Consider the following 18,398-nt stretch of genomic DNA (forward strand, 5'->3'; position numbering starts at 1 on the left):
AGGGAGGGGGAGGAGTTAGCTACGCTCCATTTTGTTTGACAACACTTCCAACGTCAACAAGAAATAACGTCACACAGATTCGCTTAGAGCAAACAGAGATGCAAAATACACTTCAAGTCAATAATATTTAGATATTAAAGAGATATTTTTTCTATGCATCTATAAAAAAGCATATAAAGAAGAACACTTGATATCGAGAAAGTCATGCATTCAATTCCTAGGGAAAATACTGATAAAAAATATTTACCTAATTTCAATCTAAGTTTTGAATGAAAGCATCTGCCAAATGCATTGATGTAAATGAATCATACTAAAAATACCCCAAATATTTTTTTTTCTATGAGTGTGTTTAATCCCTGAAACACACGATAAGATTAATGATGTTTCCACAAGTCAGTGATTCAGCATGTAATGATGAGTCACAGCATCTTTGTGTCTGATTCCCTCCTGTTCACTCACGGGAAACTCCTACACCGTCCTGTGTTTATACAACCGCAATCGTTTTGCGTGCAAAGCCCACAACTAAATACTCATTCTTTAGCAGATGCTTATATTCTTGAGTATACACTTTAACAGCAGAACACTTACCCCTCCAGCCATCTACCACCCTAATTCTTGCCTTTCCATTGAATGCCGCCTAACAACAGGCTTATCTAATCCTTTTTCGCAACCTCCTTGGTCACACAAGTATGACCTGACCGGGAATGTGACCGCAAAGCTTCCGCACCAGTGCTTGTGACCAGACTGTGAGATTTTCGTGGTGGGTCATTTCAATTGTACCAGCTGTAGCTGCTCCTTAATCCCAAAACAAGATTTTTTTGACAGTCATTGCGTCCAAACATCAAAAGCCCCCTGCCAGTGCAAAGTACGAGTGCACTTCTCTGCAGTCCTGTCTGTGAAACAGAGCCTTTTTCAATGGCCTTATGCACTTTTTAATTCAACATTCCAAGCGATGAAATAGCTTTTGACTTTCTTGAACACATTTTCCTAAAAAAAAAAAAAATGCCTGACAGGCTTTTGTGTTAAAGGATGAGCGTGCTGTTGATCCGTGACGAAATACGGCAAATCTTTTCTTTGACCTGGTGAATCTAATATGGGTTAAAGCTTTTCTTGGCTCTTTTTATTATACAGGCATTTGAGATCGAACCCATAACCTTTGCACTGCAAATGCAATGCTCCAAGAGCTAAGATACAGAAACACAACTGACCCCATTGCAAAATGCACTGCAATGAGTTGTAAGGAAAGGTGTCAGATGAATCAGTACAGAAAAGTATTATTGAAGTACTTAAGTATTTTATTCTTATAGTATTGCATCATTATCTAGCAAATTTTTACATTAAACTATATTAATCAAGCATCTCAAAGCACTAGTTGCATAAGTTGCTGTCTATGTGTATTCCTTAAAGGTACACTTCACTTTTTTGAAATATGTTTATTTTCTAGATTCTTACCATTTTAAAAATCCAGCTTGATCTCTGGGTCTGGCGCTTGCACTTTTAGCATAGCTTAGCACAATCCATTGATTCTGATTAGTCCATTAGCATTGCGCCTAAAAAAATAACCAAAGAGTTTCAATATTTTTCCTATTTAAAACTTGACTCTTTTGTAGTTACATCGTGTACTAAGAATGACTGAAAATTAAAAGTTGTGATTTTCTAGGCAGATATGATACATCCTTGTGCTTTCTTGCAATGTGCCGCTTCAGATTCCAGGAAGAATATTTGCTAACTCTTTCTCTCCGCAGTCCCTTTAAATTTTTCTTCCTGCTCAATCTTAACTTTGATTTTTACTTTACATTTATGTATAAGGCTTGAATTCCATAACTTATTGCTAGACGTTTTTACAGATTCTCGAACTAGCAAATTATCAAAGGGCGTTCTGGGTTCAACGAGCGGTGCTGAGGGAGCGGAATTCTCGCTCTGAAACATCAGGTAAAGCGCCCAGGCTCTCAACTGAAGGAATACATATGCATACAAATCAAATGCTTTGGTAAAGTCTCACAAATTAAACATTGAACATTGTTGCATAAAAATAAACACTGAAGTTTATAATTACTATGTTTTTTACAGTGGGTCATAATATATCATATATTTTAGTTTGTCAGTACGTTTTGTGGTGTTAGGAAGTGTTTGCGCATTTCTGCACTAACTCAAAATGTGCGTAAACCACCTCCCTAGCTGGCGTAGGATTTGAGCGTGCCGTACGCCAACGTCCATATTGATAAATCTCAAAGTCACCGTGGTTTTGGGTGTACGCAAGGTGTACGCTGGAAATTTGGTGTACGCACTTTTGATAAATGAGGGCCAATCTGCGTAATAATCACTTTGCTGCTGTAACATGGCTGCAGCAGGCGTAGTGATATTACGCAACAGCCGAAAATAGTCCCCTTAGTAACTTTCAATGGCAGTGGACTATTTTCGGGCAGTGCGTAATATCATTGCACCTCCTGCAGCCATGTCACAGCAGCAAAGTCCTTGATTATTAAGCCATTCAATGGATTATGTTAAGCTATGCTAAAAGTGCTAGCACCAGACCCGGAGATCTGCTAAATGTATTCCAAAATGGTAAGAATCAAATGTTTAACTTTAGGAGAGCTGGAAAATGAGCATATTTATAAAAAAAAAAAAAAAGGGAAATGTCCCTTTAAGGGACATTCATGGAACATGATCTTTACTTAATATCCTAATGATTTTTGGCAAAATAAATCGAAAATTTTGACCCATACAATGTATTTTTGGCTACTGCTACAAATATACCCAAGCTACTTGATGGTTTTGTGGTCCAGGGTCACAAATCTGTCACGCATAACAGATCTTTACCGTACAGTTAGGATGCTATAGTAGACTGTGAGGCACATTACTACATTTTGGAACAAAGCCTGTGCATGACATTGCTCGGTTCAGCTATGAATATCCCAAAGAAACAAAACTGACAGGAAGTCCTAAACTGTACATCGTAAATAGATGGGAAAATCCTGTCTTACAGTCACATGACCCTAAACCTCAGTTGCTCGTAATCCCATAAACTGACTCACTTTCCCGGGGGAATCAAAATGCGTAAGCTATCCTTCCCTTCGGACATAAAAAACGCATTCCCTGCTCCATACTTCCTCTTGTCCCAAAAGTGTTGAAGGCCTGGACCTTCCTAAAGATTTTCCCAGATCTTGGGGATTATGTTTGCTGAGAATAAATATATAAATATGTATATATATATGGGAAAAACAGCTGAAATCATCTTAAGTCGGTCTGCTTGTCTTTCTGACTGTAAGATGGTCATCTGACCTGGCCTTGCAGGTCTTTGGGTTTTCTAGTTGATCTTTCAGTTGGTCTTCTTGATGTCCACATGCACTGTTAGACATTTCTGTAATTTTTACAGTTATTTACTGTATATCACCCAGTATAATACTGTAAACTATTTATACAGTACATAACTGTAATTCGCGTTGCATTTTGGGAATTTTCGGTGACATCATACATCATATACAGTAATCTACTTTATTTTTGAAAATTGCTGTATGCTACTGTATATTTTCTAACAGTCTTTTGGCGGTATTTTCCTTATTCACACAAATCCTTATATTATTTTTCTCAAAATCATCATTTTTGACAATTGTATACACACAGGCGTTGACTTATTTTAGCTAAGGAACCATGTAGCAGCACAGGTGTTCAGAGGACCGATTTCAGGTGTGCACATAAACTGAAGAGTTTTCAAACAAGCCTTTCCCTGGGACAGCGGCGCTTTTCAGTTGAAGATACACGAGAGGAGAGACTGAAAAAAGACCAGCAAGGTAAAATAATCTATATAAGTTATTTATTATCAGACCCGCGGTTGTTGTTTACACGAACGGGACATTTTAAAACCGTTAACCGGACGCGTTGCTTAACGTATAACGGTAATATTAGTTTGCAAAGTCAGTATAAACCAAATTAATAAATCATACTATGTGTATGCAAGCCTACGAGCACACGCGATGCGTTAAATTACACGCTAGTGTTTTCCTTTTATAAAACTATTATGAAGAAATGCTTAACGTAGCCTAATGTATACGTCAATGATATGAAAAGATCAGATTTAACGTTACCTGAGAGAATAATTTATTAATATAAAAGCATATTTAACAAAGTACCCTAAATTACATGAAGCTGGGAGGAAAACTCTAAATGTGTAAGTTACCACGTTGTGTTTATATTCTCATCCGCTTGGCTTTACCTGTTACATAAATTATGCGTTATTAATAAGGTGTATAACTAAATTTTATCTTTCAAATTCGTTAAACTACGTTAAGCATTTTAGCGTATGTTATGTGTGTGTGGTGGCCAATCGGAAAAACATTATATTTTAAATGTGAATATGTTTAAACATAAAGGCTGAAACCTAATTTGCATAAAATAAAGTTTTAAAATGTGTTTTTGTTTTGTATTAAATTGCTTTTGAGACCAAGGTAGCTGTACAGTAAATATTCAGCCTCGATCAGAAAACCACGTCCCACTGTCATAACACACAGACATGTGGCCATGTGTAGTGATTTGAGTAGTGTACATCTACTCTGGTTATCATTTCAAAACAGTATTTACTGAAAAATATGAGTGTTTAGCATCATGTATTAAATGTGTTAAATATGTCCTTTTTTCCCTGCCTTTATTCTGCTGTCTAAAATTCTTTGGGAGGATAAATGAAGGAGGATGTAACAAAATACACTGCAAGAACTGGAGTGAGGATGAAGAGGACAACAGAATATCCATCCTTTCTTCACCACCTCACAGAGTTTGAGTGAAACAACTTGTATTAGGTGAGACACTTCTCAATAAGATACAGTATGTGCTGCATATATGGGTTAGTTAGGTCTCCCTAATTAACTATCAGCTGTAACAAACAGTACTGTAATAAACTGTGGTTCAAAATAATTATGACCATCTTTCTTTTGCTTACAGGACTCACAGGATTATTTTATAACAAGACTGATTATTTTATACCAGAAGTATGGTATTTTTTTGAAGCTACTGTATTATTTCTTATGACAATTCATTTTGATGTGCATTCAGAACTGTAAGTTGGTAAGTACATTTACTGTATTTACTGTAAGTAAAGGCTAAAGAGTATATCTCCTCTAGTTCTAAGTTCTAGTTCTAAGTTTTAACAACGTTCCCAAAGGTCCCAATAATGTTAAGCCAACATAAAAGTGTTCAGTTTTTAAATTGTTTAGGAATGTTTCTTGATTGTGCGAATGTTAGAGGAATGTTACATTTTATTTTCAGACAATGTCATGTTTAAATGTACTCACAATGTTTAAAACACATGTTTAGTATATTTTATGAATGTTTATAAATAATAAATAAGAGAATGTAATGTTTTTTATCATTACAAGCAAAAACATTCATAACGTTATTCGGAACTTTGGGAACTTTCAAGGAACGTTCTTAGACCTTTCTCTGTGGTTGAGCATTGTGTTAGCATCATTAAACGCCATGGGTTCAAACAAGGGAATGCACATGCTGATAAAAAATTTATACTTTGCATTGCACTGTATGTTATTTGCCTTTTTCTGTAAATGTGAAGATAAATGTAAAGACAGACAGTCATTGTTTCATTTTAAACCAGTTCTATTTTAAGAGAACTTAACTAGACTAAATAAAATGGTCACAAAAAATTTAATTTTGCTATTATGATGCTGGTTTTCTGGTTACAGTGGTAGTGGATCATGATCACCTCTCTAGCTTCAAAAGTAGGATGCAGAATGTATAACACCAAATCATTATAGCATAACTCCATGTAACTTGACATAATTTAAAGTCATCTAAAGGCAGACATGATTGGGTGTGTGAAGTCATATGCCAAAGACTCTCCAAATACTGCATCTACACATTCTTCCTGATGTGTATATTTTGTTGGTATATCCTGGTTGTTGCAGACCTGACAGTAAACTTGACTGTGAGCATCCTATCCATCAGGTATAGCTGTTTACTTGCATTACTCATTTAGAGAAATGACGGGTCAAAATTGATTATATGGATTATATTTTCATCACCCCTTTTTGTATGTCTTTTGGACACTTGAAATATATAGCATGTATAATGTGGAGCCATTTTATAATGCGGTCACAGACTACTCCCATTGTAACTGGAAAACCAAAGAAAATCATTGTTTAAATTATACAATTATAATTTTTGGATGAACTAAACCTGTAATCAGTGATATATGTATGTATGTTTATAATTTATGTTATTTTAAATGTATTAAATGAATTGTAATTTCACACAACTTCTTAAAGTATTTGTATTGTTTTAAATAAAGGCTTCAATATTTGAAATTGTCTCTTTGAATTAAATGTTAGCAGTATCTGTAGGTTAAAATGTAAAAATTAATTTGATCTAAAAATTATAGCTAATTTAAATATAATAAAAATGAATGTATAAAAAATAAAAAGAATAGTAGTATGTTATACAGTAGTATACTGCAAACCTGGGTTTTTTACGGTAGCACACTGTATTACATATTTACAGTAGCATTTAAATACTGTAAAATGGAAATACAGTTTAGAACTGTAAATCTTATTTACAGTAGCCTACTGGCAACAGTGTTGCCAGTAGGTTACTGTAAAAATCCTTGAAAATGTCTAACAGTGTGTCTACAGAGGGACTTCCCTATCATAACCATTACCACACTATGTTAGCTTCTATATGTCTGGAAGGGATGGAGCTCATGAGAACAGAATTAATAAGCATGATCAGAGAGCCGCTTTGAAACACCGTGGTTATGAGTCAGAGTGCCAAGCGAAAACAGAGACAATGGGAGATGTAGACAGCCTGTGTACAGTCCAATAATCTTATGTGACAGACAGACATCTCTAAATGTTTAAAAAGGCTAGACAGAGGAAAGAAATCCTGAAAGAAATTCTTGCAAAGTAGTTCTCCAAACACCCCCTTCCTTTGCCCTTGCTAAACTTTCTTGTCCTATACAACTCCAAAGGCCCCCTGAAGAGAAGACATTCCAACTAAATTATCCCGCTGGAACAAAAGAGCCATGCCAACAGAAAGAGAAAATGAACAGGAGGTTAAATCATACCAAGGCTATAAGGCATTACCCACGTGTGGATTCACAAAGAGGAGAGCAAAACCAAAACAACACAGGAAAAGGGCCCAGGATACCTAGTTCTTTGGTTTTATTACTGTATGCTCCTTATGCTAAAACAATACCATCTGGTAGATCGCTACCATTAGATTAAAAGAAAATATCAAGCTCTTCCTGTTCGTAGGTTTAGAGAAAGTGAAGTCCCAGACGGTTTCCCTTAGCCTTACTACCAGGCCACTTCTACAGTAAGGCGTGACTGTAAAAACCTAAAATTATATTTAAGGCTAAAGAAGGTCGCGTGTAGGACAACTCGCAGGTATCGCACACCATACGTGCACATTCAATAGTGCAAGGTAAGTCAGACAGAGTCTACTTCCAGATGCAAAATCTGTGTTTGCAGCCTAATCATTAAAGATTTGGGACAAATATGATGTTATTTAATGTTAAACTTTGTGAGTGGCGCTCTGTGGCGAGGCAGGGATTTGAGCAGCGTCCAGAGTCACAGCAGACTGTGTGTACATTCAGTAAGGTATAATTGACGGGGCATTGAATTATTCGAAAATAATGCACACCCAAGGTGGTAATACGGCACAACCCGAAGCAGAGTTACACCGCGAGTGTGCATTATTTTAGAATAATTCAATGCAATTCAATGAACAGACATGGCTCTGGTGGTTATTTTAAGACCTTTGACAGGTCATTGTGCGTTCATTGAAAAAATAATGCATACCCATGAAACATTTCTCAACCAATCAGAATAAAGCATTCAACAGCCCCCTTGGTATAATAGAAAATAATGTGTTTGATTTTAGATAAATGTAATTAAATAAATATGAAAAAAAAATATTCAAAAAACATTACATTTAAAAAGCCATTTAACATTCAACAACTTTTTTTGTCTAGTTAAAATTTTGTTTTGTAAAACTATTTATTTCTTAAATTTTTATACCTTTATCATTACAAAATTATTTTGAAACCTTTTTTGAAACATAAAGGTTATTCGGCTGTTAAAGGTTCTTTATACGGCAAAAATGGTACATTACTTCTATGGCATCGCTTAGCACCTTCAAATTACTTTCTTACCTAGCATTTTTGTTTTGTTTTTTAGTACAAATATCTATTTGTATAAATATTAATTATTATATTAAGATACATATTCTGGATGAGCACAATGAATCTATTGTTTATACACTGCAAAAAATTATTTTCAAGAAAAAAAATTCTTAGTATTTTTGTCTTGTTTTCAGTAAAATTATCTAAAAATTCTTAAATTAAGATGCTTTTTCTTGATGAGTAAAACGACCCAAGAAAATAAGTCTAGTTTTTAGACCAAAATATTACATTTAAGTGATTTTAAGAATTTTTTTATATTTTTATTTTATATAAGATTTTTTTTTCTTGAAAATCATTTTTTTTGCAGTGTAGACAAAAAAACACAAAATGTAAGTGAATCTGTGCTTAAAACAAGCAAGTGTTCTTAAACACTTATAAAAAAAATTAAGAAAAAATGTCTCACCCCATTGACAGATTTTTATTTTTAAATGTACTAAAATTTTATATTTTTGTCTAAAAATTTACTTTTTCTTAGGTAATTTAGGTCATCAAGAAAATACAAATTGATTTAAGAATTTTTAGATATTTGTATTGAAAACAAGATGAAAATACTAAGAAAGTACATTTTGCAGTATACACGCAAAAAAAGATTTTCAAGAAAAAAAATTCTTAGTATTTTTGTCTTGTTTTCAGTAAAAATATCTAAAAATTCTTAAATGAAGATGCTTTTTCTTGATGAGCAAAACAACCCAAAAAATAAGTCTAGTTTTTAGACCAAAAATATCAAATTTAAGTGATTTTGTGCATAAAACAAGCAAAAAAAAAAAATCTGCCAATGGGGTAAGCAAAAAAATATTGAAAATTTTTCTTTAACATTAAATTCAAGAAAAATTCAAGAAAAAATTGCTTATCCCATTGGCAGACTTATTTTCTTTGGTCGTTTTGCTCATCAAGAAAAAGCATCTTAAGAATTTTTAGATATTTTTACTAAGAAGCAAGACAAAAATACTAAGTAAGAAAGTCATTTTTTTGCAGTGTATGTTTGCACGATAATAGTTGTCTTTGCCATGCCAACATTAACAGATACTATAAACACACTTTAATTTTTGAAAGTCACAGAAGTAACTTAATGGTTTTAACCTGATCTCATCCTGGCTGTGAGAAGACTTTTAGAGAATCACTATGGTGGTGCTGAGGTAAGAGAGAGAGCCATTGTCCCGCGGCCACATTCCTAATGTTGTCTATGCTTTACTAAGGAGACCCTGCGGGGTGGGCAGCGGCCCCTCACGCTGACCTCTGCTGGGACTCCAGTCACTGCTCTTACCAACATTTAAAAGCAATGGCGGGGAGCAGAGATGAATCAGCAGGAAGTTAAAGGCGCTTGTTCAACATGAGAATGGACAGAAATCAGGTCCTTCTATGAAAGACCCCCCATAGCACAGGGGATTTATCAGAAGTAATAGGGAGTGACCCAAAAGACAGTGTGAGCCGCTCTCTCTCCCCTTCACTTTAAACAATGCATCATTCATAAACGAATAAAAACACACACACAAAAAAACTGAAGGAACACAAAGACAATTTGTAAGAGCTGTAATTTAATTAAAACACAAAAGGAACTGGAAAATGGTCAGAAGCTCTTCCCATAGTCCAGGGAGTTCCCTCAGTTTCTATCATTTCTAAACACATTTCAGCACAAAATGTGTTTGCATTTTTTTCTAAATTGGTCAAAATGTTGAATTTGCATGATTTAAAGGGACAGTTCACCTAAAATTGAAACTTCTGTCAACATTTACTCACCCTCATGTTTTTACAAACTTGTAAAAAAAGTTGTTCTTTGAACGCAAAGAAAGGTATTTTGAGGAATGTATGTAACCAAACCAATCAGAAGCCCCACTGACTTCCATAGTGGGGAAAAATAATACTATGGAAGTTAATGGGGCTTCTGATCGCATTGTATTTCTCAAAATATCCTTTGTGTTCATCAGATCAAAAAAATGTATACAGGTAAGTATAAACAAGTAAATTATGACAGAATTTCAATTTTTGGGTAAACTATCCCTTTAAAGGGGCAATGAAACTGTCGATTTTATTGTTTTACTGTTGTCTGAGGTCTACTTATGATGTTCGTGTGGTTTTTACAATCAATAACATCAAAAGCAATAAGTAATAGGCTATTTTGTAACATGGTTCTGATGCTGTCTGGAGAAAAGCTTAGATTGAAGGGGCGGGCCGCAATGAAGACCTGGACATAAACGCCCACTGCTATGATTGGACAGCTTCATTCGCCGTCATTACATGTGGGGACATGTTTTAAAAACATTCATTTGTAAAAATAGCAGCCGAACACATATATGTTTGAGCCACAAAAAGATTCTGGGTGCTAAAGATGATACACATAAATGACAATACGTATAGTAAATTAGAAACAAAACTTTAAACTCAACGTGACTAAATTACCGTATACAACACAGTAAGCGTGCATCTGAATCTAAACTGCGTCTGCATAAGTCTTTATCACTAACTTTGTATATTTCTATTGTGCTTGTGAGGTTGCTCTTACATACACGTAACATTACATATCACAATTATATGATAAAAAAAGCTTTGTTGAGTGTTGGACCTTTCAAACGCAACTTGCCTAAATTACCGTATACAACACAGTAAGCGTGCATCAGAATCTAAACTGCGTCTGGTAAGTCCTTATCACTAACTTTGTATATTTCTATTGTGCTTGTGAGGTTGCTCTTACATACACGTAACATTACATATCACAGTTATATGATAAAAAAGCTTTGTTGAGTGTTGGACCTTTCAAACGCAACTTGCCTAAATTACCGTATACAACACAGTAAGCAGGCATCAGAATCTAAATTTGCGGCTGGTAAGTCCTTCCTTATCACTAACTTTGTATATTTCTATCGTTATATTATAGTCGTATTGTTAAGTGTTGCACCTTTATTAATCGTTTAATGTTTTAAGTAAATTAAAACAGTCAAATATATGTGTTTAGACACGGATGTTACAACAGGACATATCAAGCGATCTCTTACTAAGCAATAGTGAAACGCAGTAGCTTAAATAAAGTAAAATGTTTTACTTACTATGTATAATGTTGTGTCATTCCTGACAGATGCAAAATTAGTGATGCTTTTAATCACAGTCTCTCTACAAATCCAGCATCGACTTGTGGCTTCTTTACAAATTAATATGCGGTACACAAAGTAAACAAACACTCCCCACGCCAGCTGGAATTTCTTTAAAAACAAACTTTAACCACGCTTTCCTAATGGTATGTTCCAAGTCTCTGTTATACAGCGCCTTATTCTTCCCATAGACGGTTCTTCCACAACCGAACACTCCGTTTCCATGGATACTCATAACAGATTACCCCGTCAAAAAAGAGAGTCTCTCAGGAAAAATGAAATTAAAAGTCATTTTGGTTACTTTTGGCAATCTTTAAAGACATGTTTACTGATTGTTGAGACACTGCATGGTTTGCTTTACCCCTGGCCCACACGTGTGTCATGCGAAGCTGTGTGGGTGGGGCTACAAAAGTGGTAATTGTATTTGGGGACGTGTTTCAATTCTAATGTTGACGTCATATTTCAGCACATTCCTGAATTGACCATTTTCCTGGCTTGATGCCAAAAACTGTTATATTTCAGTAGCACGGATGTTTACAGTTTTGAAACTAGCAGGATGTTCATTTAAGTATGATGACCTCTTATATAACAAATTATCAAGTTAAAATTGATTGTTTGATTCACCGCTCCTTTAATAAAAGTGTTTTAAATCATTACGATACGTATGCACGTTACCTAATACTGCATTACTGTACAAAGCATCACCACAAAAGTGTTGTGAATATTTAACCTCCTAAGACCCGGGTTTTGGTTTGTCTTCTTTTTCAGATTTCTACCAGCTATTTTGGGGTTAGGAAGAACCAATAAATATAATAACCAAATTGTTTTCTAAGAACATGAAGCAATGTACTGGAACCTGTTTGTGTACAACAGGTTCCAGTTACACAGAATTAAGTGGTGCAAAAAATTCATGTCCACATTTGTGGTTAATATTGTGTACACATCATCACAAGACTCTTAACATTTATTAAGTATGTTAGAAATATATTGAATGATACATTGATCTGATGACAATGATGGAAAACAAGGTCACAGACTGCAAGACCATTGTATATATCCAGAATATACAAATCCTAAAGTTTATATTTTCTCAAGCTTGTTTCCCACACAAAGCAACTTCTCTCCAGATTTTAACAAATTATACTTCAGAAATGTTTTTGCTTTGTATTTACCTCAGGGCAAACTTTTGGTAATCACTCCCGTGAATTGCGGAAAGACAGAAACCCAAGAAGTGCAACTATAATAAAAAGCATCCAAAAGCCCTAAATACTGTAGTTCAAAGAATTTTACCACTTCATATGCAAATCCAATTAGTTACATTTCCTTTGCAAGACCTAATTCTTGGGGACTAGAAAGGCAGTGAAAACTTGGACATCGAGACCGCTTGCTCTGCTGGCCTGTGGCTGAGAAATCAGCTAAATAAGCTCCTCTGTAAATGTTCGATGTCTGTTTAACAAAGATCAGGTGTATTGAATGACACAGTGTAACTGAATAGTGCTGTAAGAGCAGGCAGGCAAAATGCATGGCAGGAATGTGGGTAGGTACCACTGTTGGTTCGATGGGAGCTACACCTGACTGAATCATACTTTAAAAGTTTCAAGTATCCCCCTCTGCCCTCAGGAGAAACACTAACCACATATCTGAAAAAATGACTTTTGACTTTAAGGAATAATTTGACGCCATGATGCGTCTCCACTCAGAGTAAATTGGCAGTGAAATGATTTACTTCTGAATCAGAGCCAGTGCCCATTAAAGCTAACACCCATTGTGATTCTCCTGATGTGGCTCCTGGCAGCCCAACACATCTAACAGAGTTTTGGCTGGCAGCAATGAAGTCCAAGTAGCCTGCAAAAGAAATCCTTAACACTGTCATCACCAACAGCATCGCTTGAAAGGACGAATCAAATCCATGACCAACAAACTGGAAATGTATACATGCATTTGGCACTACCAGTGCATTACAAGATATAGATTTTATCATTAAGTGCTTTTACACTCATGCATTTGGCAGACACTTTTACCCAAAGCGACTTATACATTTTTTACCGGGTGTTCCCTGCGTTCAAACCCATGACTTTTTGCGCTGCTAATGCAATGCTCTACCACTGAGCCATACAGAAAAATCATGCAAATGCTACAATTAAGCACCATAAAAATACAATTTTACCCAAAGTGCCCAGAGTCAAGAATAAAAAACTGTCTGAAGTAGCTTTCTTTGTTCATTCAGGTGATTTGCATAATCATGAATTAAAGTCAAAATGAATCAGTCTGCAGATGGATTAATCCTTTACACAGTGTGCCAGAAGTAGGTACTCGCGCCATGGATTTTCGGTGAGGTTACTGAGTTTATGACGATTTCACAATACTTAGAAAGTCTTAAAGGCTTATGGTTTCATGATGACGAAATCTCATTAATGTCAAGGCATAAGTAGCGTCTCAAGCATGATTACTGAATCAAATAAACAACGCAAAAATAATGAGAAATTCACACGATCCCTCCAACACAAACAAGTCAAGCATCTACTTCCAAATATTTGTTAGGATTGCACCATCAGAAAACGCTCTGAGAAGACTCTACAAATAAACTTTCCACTTTTCATTGGTGCAACATAAATAAGTTTGCTTGAAAATTATCAGCGTTTTTCAATATTTTACTATGTTCTTACCTCAACTTAAATGAATTAATACATACTTATTTTTTTCAATGCGTACACTTTTAATCTTTGTACAGCGCTTTGTGAATGTGTTAGCATTTAACCTAGCCCCATTCATTCCTATGGCTCCAAACAAAAGTTTTATTTTGTGCCACCATACTTACTCATGTAACTACTCATGTAAGAGTCTTTAAATAGGGAAAACATGAAGTGTTTGGTGGCTTCTAAATTCATCCCTGTTTGGGCCATAGGAATGAATGGGACTAGGCTAAATGTTAACACATTCATGAGGCGCTGTACAAAGATTAAAAGTGCATGCATTGAAAAAAGATAGATATGTATTCATTCTTCTAAGATGAGGTAAGAACGTAGTAAAATATTGAAAAATGGTGGTGTTTTCCTTTAAATGATCAAGAAGTAATTTGAATCAAGCAAACTTATTTATGTTGCACCAATGAAAAGTGAAAAGTTTATTTGTAGAGTCTTCCCAGAGCGTTTTCTAATGATGCACTCCTAACAAATAATTCGAAGTAGACGCTTGACTGGTTTGTGTTGGATGGGACGTGTAAATTTCAAATTTTTTGCGTTGTTTATTTGATTCAGTAATCATGCTTGAGACGGTACATATGCCTTCACATTAATTAAATTTTTTAAGTACACTTTTTTTACAGCCATTTGTTCAAAGCCATTATTTGACAGACAGTATTTAACAAGAGGACAGTAGTACAGGGTACGGGATCAGCAAAGGACCTTGAGGTCAGAATTGAACTCGGGTCACCGAAAGTGCACTGCACCATATGTTGGAGCACTGCCCACCACATCATCAGCTTTGATTAATTTTAAGTTAATTTTGTTCAAGAAATAGAGTTGTTGTTATAAACAACTTTGCAAAACTTCAGCTTTTACTGTCGATCAAAGATTTAAGCAACATATTTTAGTTTTTTACTTTAACTCTACAATATGCTACCTTCCTATTAATTCATAAATTAGAAGTAACATTAAATCTTGGATATGGTTACACATCAGAGAGTTTTTAACGTATTGTGTCAAAGCGTTGTTCTGAAACCTAATGAATGTATAAACTTTTCACAGGTTCCTCTTTACATGAAATTGTTTTGTTTCTAATATCGTTCTTCAAAAAAAAACAAGAAAGTAAAAATCCAAGTATGAAAAACGCTTTCTGCTGGACAGATTAGCCCCAAGCTTTTTAAATAAGCGGAGCTCAGCTGATCTCATAAGGAGACTCAAACAAACCTGCCATTGTCACTTTCATGGGGTTGCACTTAATGCACCTAATCCCTGCCACCTGACCAGGTGAGGCCACACAGTTATATCACTACAGAAATCCAATGGCAAGCAGTGCAAAGGATTTAAACTTTGGTTTCAATGATAAACGTCAATTGAACTCGGCTTAAGTCTTCAGCATGGAAGCACTTCAACAAAGCTGCGATAAGTGCCTACATGAGAAAAAAAGAAAAAATATGCCAGTTTGGTTTATCCAATAGTGGCTTTTTAATGGAGTCATTTACAAACCCCATTCCTATTCACCAAGTTATTGAAAAAGCTTGAACAATGAACCGGCATCTATTTAAATCATTCTGACTAGTTGCTAAGGCAATGCTTGCTTATGAATTGCAATATGGTTTGTGCCAAGACCAAACATACATTCAAACCAAAATAAGGCAAAATAATTAGTTATGCAAACCCTGTCAACATGTAAAATATAAAATCTGCGGCTTTGTTTTGCTTTATTGGATGCCATCTATAGGCTTCAATGCTTATATGCATTCCTGTAAGTAGTCATATCTAATGAAATAGGGGCCCACAGCTTCACCTTTACATGGGCATCCACTTACACACCAACCAGACCTCTGACATTCTTGGGATTCCCCTGTCAATCAGGTAGTGAAACTGAATTGACTTTTATCATCACAAAATTGTAATGACAGATCCAAAGATTGACAACCTCTCGGGCATATCACAAAGCAATTAACTTTTATACTTTTTTTAAGAAAGGTCTGTATGTAAATGTTAACCATACCTTGTGATATAAGTTAAGAAACAGATGAGAATAACATCTTTATTTGCAATTGAGGAGCTCAGATGCAAAAGGCTCTAAATTAGGGATGCACCGATACCTATACTGGTATCGGGTATCGGCCTCGATACCACATTTTCTAAAGTACTCGTACTCGTTAGAAGTCCCCCGATACCAGGAATCGATATCACAGTCTGAGAAATGTCTATGTTTGAGCGGCGTGTAAGGGGTTAATGTCTCTTGTGTTGTCCAAAGAGGCAGAGTTTACAACAAACTGGAAAACTAGTCCCTTGTTTTTTTGTTAAATTATATGACTAAAGCTGTTACCTGTAAATTTAAATCATGTTTTTTATTAAGTACTCGGTATCGGCAAGTACTGAAATGCAAGTACTCGTACTTGTACTCGTATTCCAAAAAAGCGGTATTGGTGCATCCCTACTCTAAATGCCACCTAAGTCAAAAATGAGATGATGATAAAAATCGAATGAATACTCTCGGCAAGTACCTTCACGATTAAAATCTCCTTTATCCCAGCCTTAGGTCATTCAGACAACCGCTTTGTTGGTGAAATCCATCAAGAGTCCAATAAAAATGCTCTTTACAAGAAACATGTCAGATGCACTAAAGAGGGTTTTGCATCTGAGCTCTTATGTGGTATCGCTATCTCCATCTACAAGAGATGTAAAGTCTATGGTCTGGAAAATATTTGCAGCAAATGTATTTTATATGTGACATGGCTCTGGAAACAACATTACCACAGTGATGTTTCTTCAATGTCAGTCTCTTTTGATTTATGATACAGTATAAAAGAGAGAGAGAGAAAACAGACTACTGCGCAATATAACACAACGTTCTTTCTAAAAATCTTTACTACAGAAAAAATGAGCAGCTTAACATAAAAGATGTGTTTGCCAGAGAACACACGTCATGATCAAATATATACCTTTTAATGCATTTTATGTCCCTTTGGATAAAAGCGTCTGCCAAATGCATATATGTAAATGTAAAAGACACCAATTTCCCCCAATTTGCTTCTGTAATCATGATTCTGTGTTGTTTAATCTTCACACCTTTGGTGTGTGTATAACCTGACTCTCATTATGTTGCCTGCACTACTTTGAGGGTCCCAAAGTCAAAGTGGGGAAGAGCGAAGTAATGACAACGTACCAATCGTAAAAGCCTCTTAGTTGTTTATTTTAAGCCATCATTTAGAGATTGAAGAAGTTTACAGTCTTGAATGGGATGTTAATGATGACACAACACAACATAAAGCTTTTAAGCCTTCGTTGTCTGTAATTATCAGTTCCACTGATCAAACTGACTGTGAAGAGGCTTTTAAGCTCATATAAGAACCAGTCTATTTCATTTAGAAAAGATCCCGGTGACTACAAAATAATTTCTGCTGAAGACGCCATGGCCCCGTTCACATGCAAAAGGGTGGATTCTTATAAATGTGAAACATATTGGAAACCTAAGCAGTCATTCGTAGCTGACTTATAGCTGGATTATATATGTCAATGCATTCTCATCGTGAATTACTTGCACAGATGTAAATAGATGTTGCATATTTTCCAGAGTTGAAAGATAAATGTTCTGTTAAAACAATATTGGCCCGGTATATATGAACATGCACGATTGAAAATGACAAATGAAACTTTAGGATTACATCTAAATCTTTAAAACATGTTTACTAAAAGGGTGTTTTCACATCTGTAGTTCGGTTCATGTGGTCCGGACCAAAAGCAACAAATAATACATTGTAGCTTTTTTTGCAGTTTTGGTTCCTTTTCACACCCCACTGAATGCTCTCGTCCGCACCAGTTGAAACAAACATGTATTTGAACCAATTTCCTAAACTGCTTCTCGACTGGTCAGAATCAACATGTGTGAAATTCCAACGGAACCCCGGAAGTAAACAAAAAGGAGGAAAATACAGCAGACACCATGGACAGATGACTGCATGCTGTAATTATGTCCGTGGTTGTTATACATAGTTTGTATACAGCGCTCTAGACAATCTGTTCATTTACAGAAAGAATCACTACAACAATGCACTACAAACGACAAAGACACCCAATTTCTGAGGCTCCGCCCACACCTCCTCGCAACTCCAGGTATGTCAATAAAATGAACTGAAAACTATGGAGCGATTTTAGTCTCATTAATTATTTAAGCATAAGACATGATGAACACAAGTTAAATGATAATCTTAAATCTAAGAGTATGATAACTCACAAGAGAGGGGTTAGCAAGGCCAGGATCCACATATCCAAGGCGATCCACACGTGATTAACAATTTGCATATTCCTTGATAAACTTGTAAATCTTAAAATATTGAAATTTTTGTGCATAGTTGTATGTCTATTATTGATGCGTGGGTTGCGGGCATATCCGCGGGCGCTGCGGATAATACGTGGGTCAGGTGGGTCCGCAAATAA

The 18,398-nt window shown here is 35.5% G+C and overlaps 1 protein-coding gene across 1 annotated transcript in view; it reads right to left on the reverse strand.

Annotated features, from left to right (window-relative positions):
• Nucleotides 1-18,398, reverse strand: part of col18a1a (collagen type XVIII alpha 1 chain a) — a 99,488-nt gene that overhangs the window by 68,566 nt on the left and 12,524 nt on the right. The window lies entirely within an intron of this gene.

Source organism: Paramisgurnus dabryanus, chromosome 15 (assembly GCF_030506205.2).
Source record: "Paramisgurnus dabryanus chromosome 15, PD_genome_1.1, whole genome shotgun sequence".
Taxonomy (NCBI): Eukaryota; Metazoa; Chordata; class Actinopteri; order Cypriniformes; family Cobitidae; genus Paramisgurnus; species Paramisgurnus dabryanus.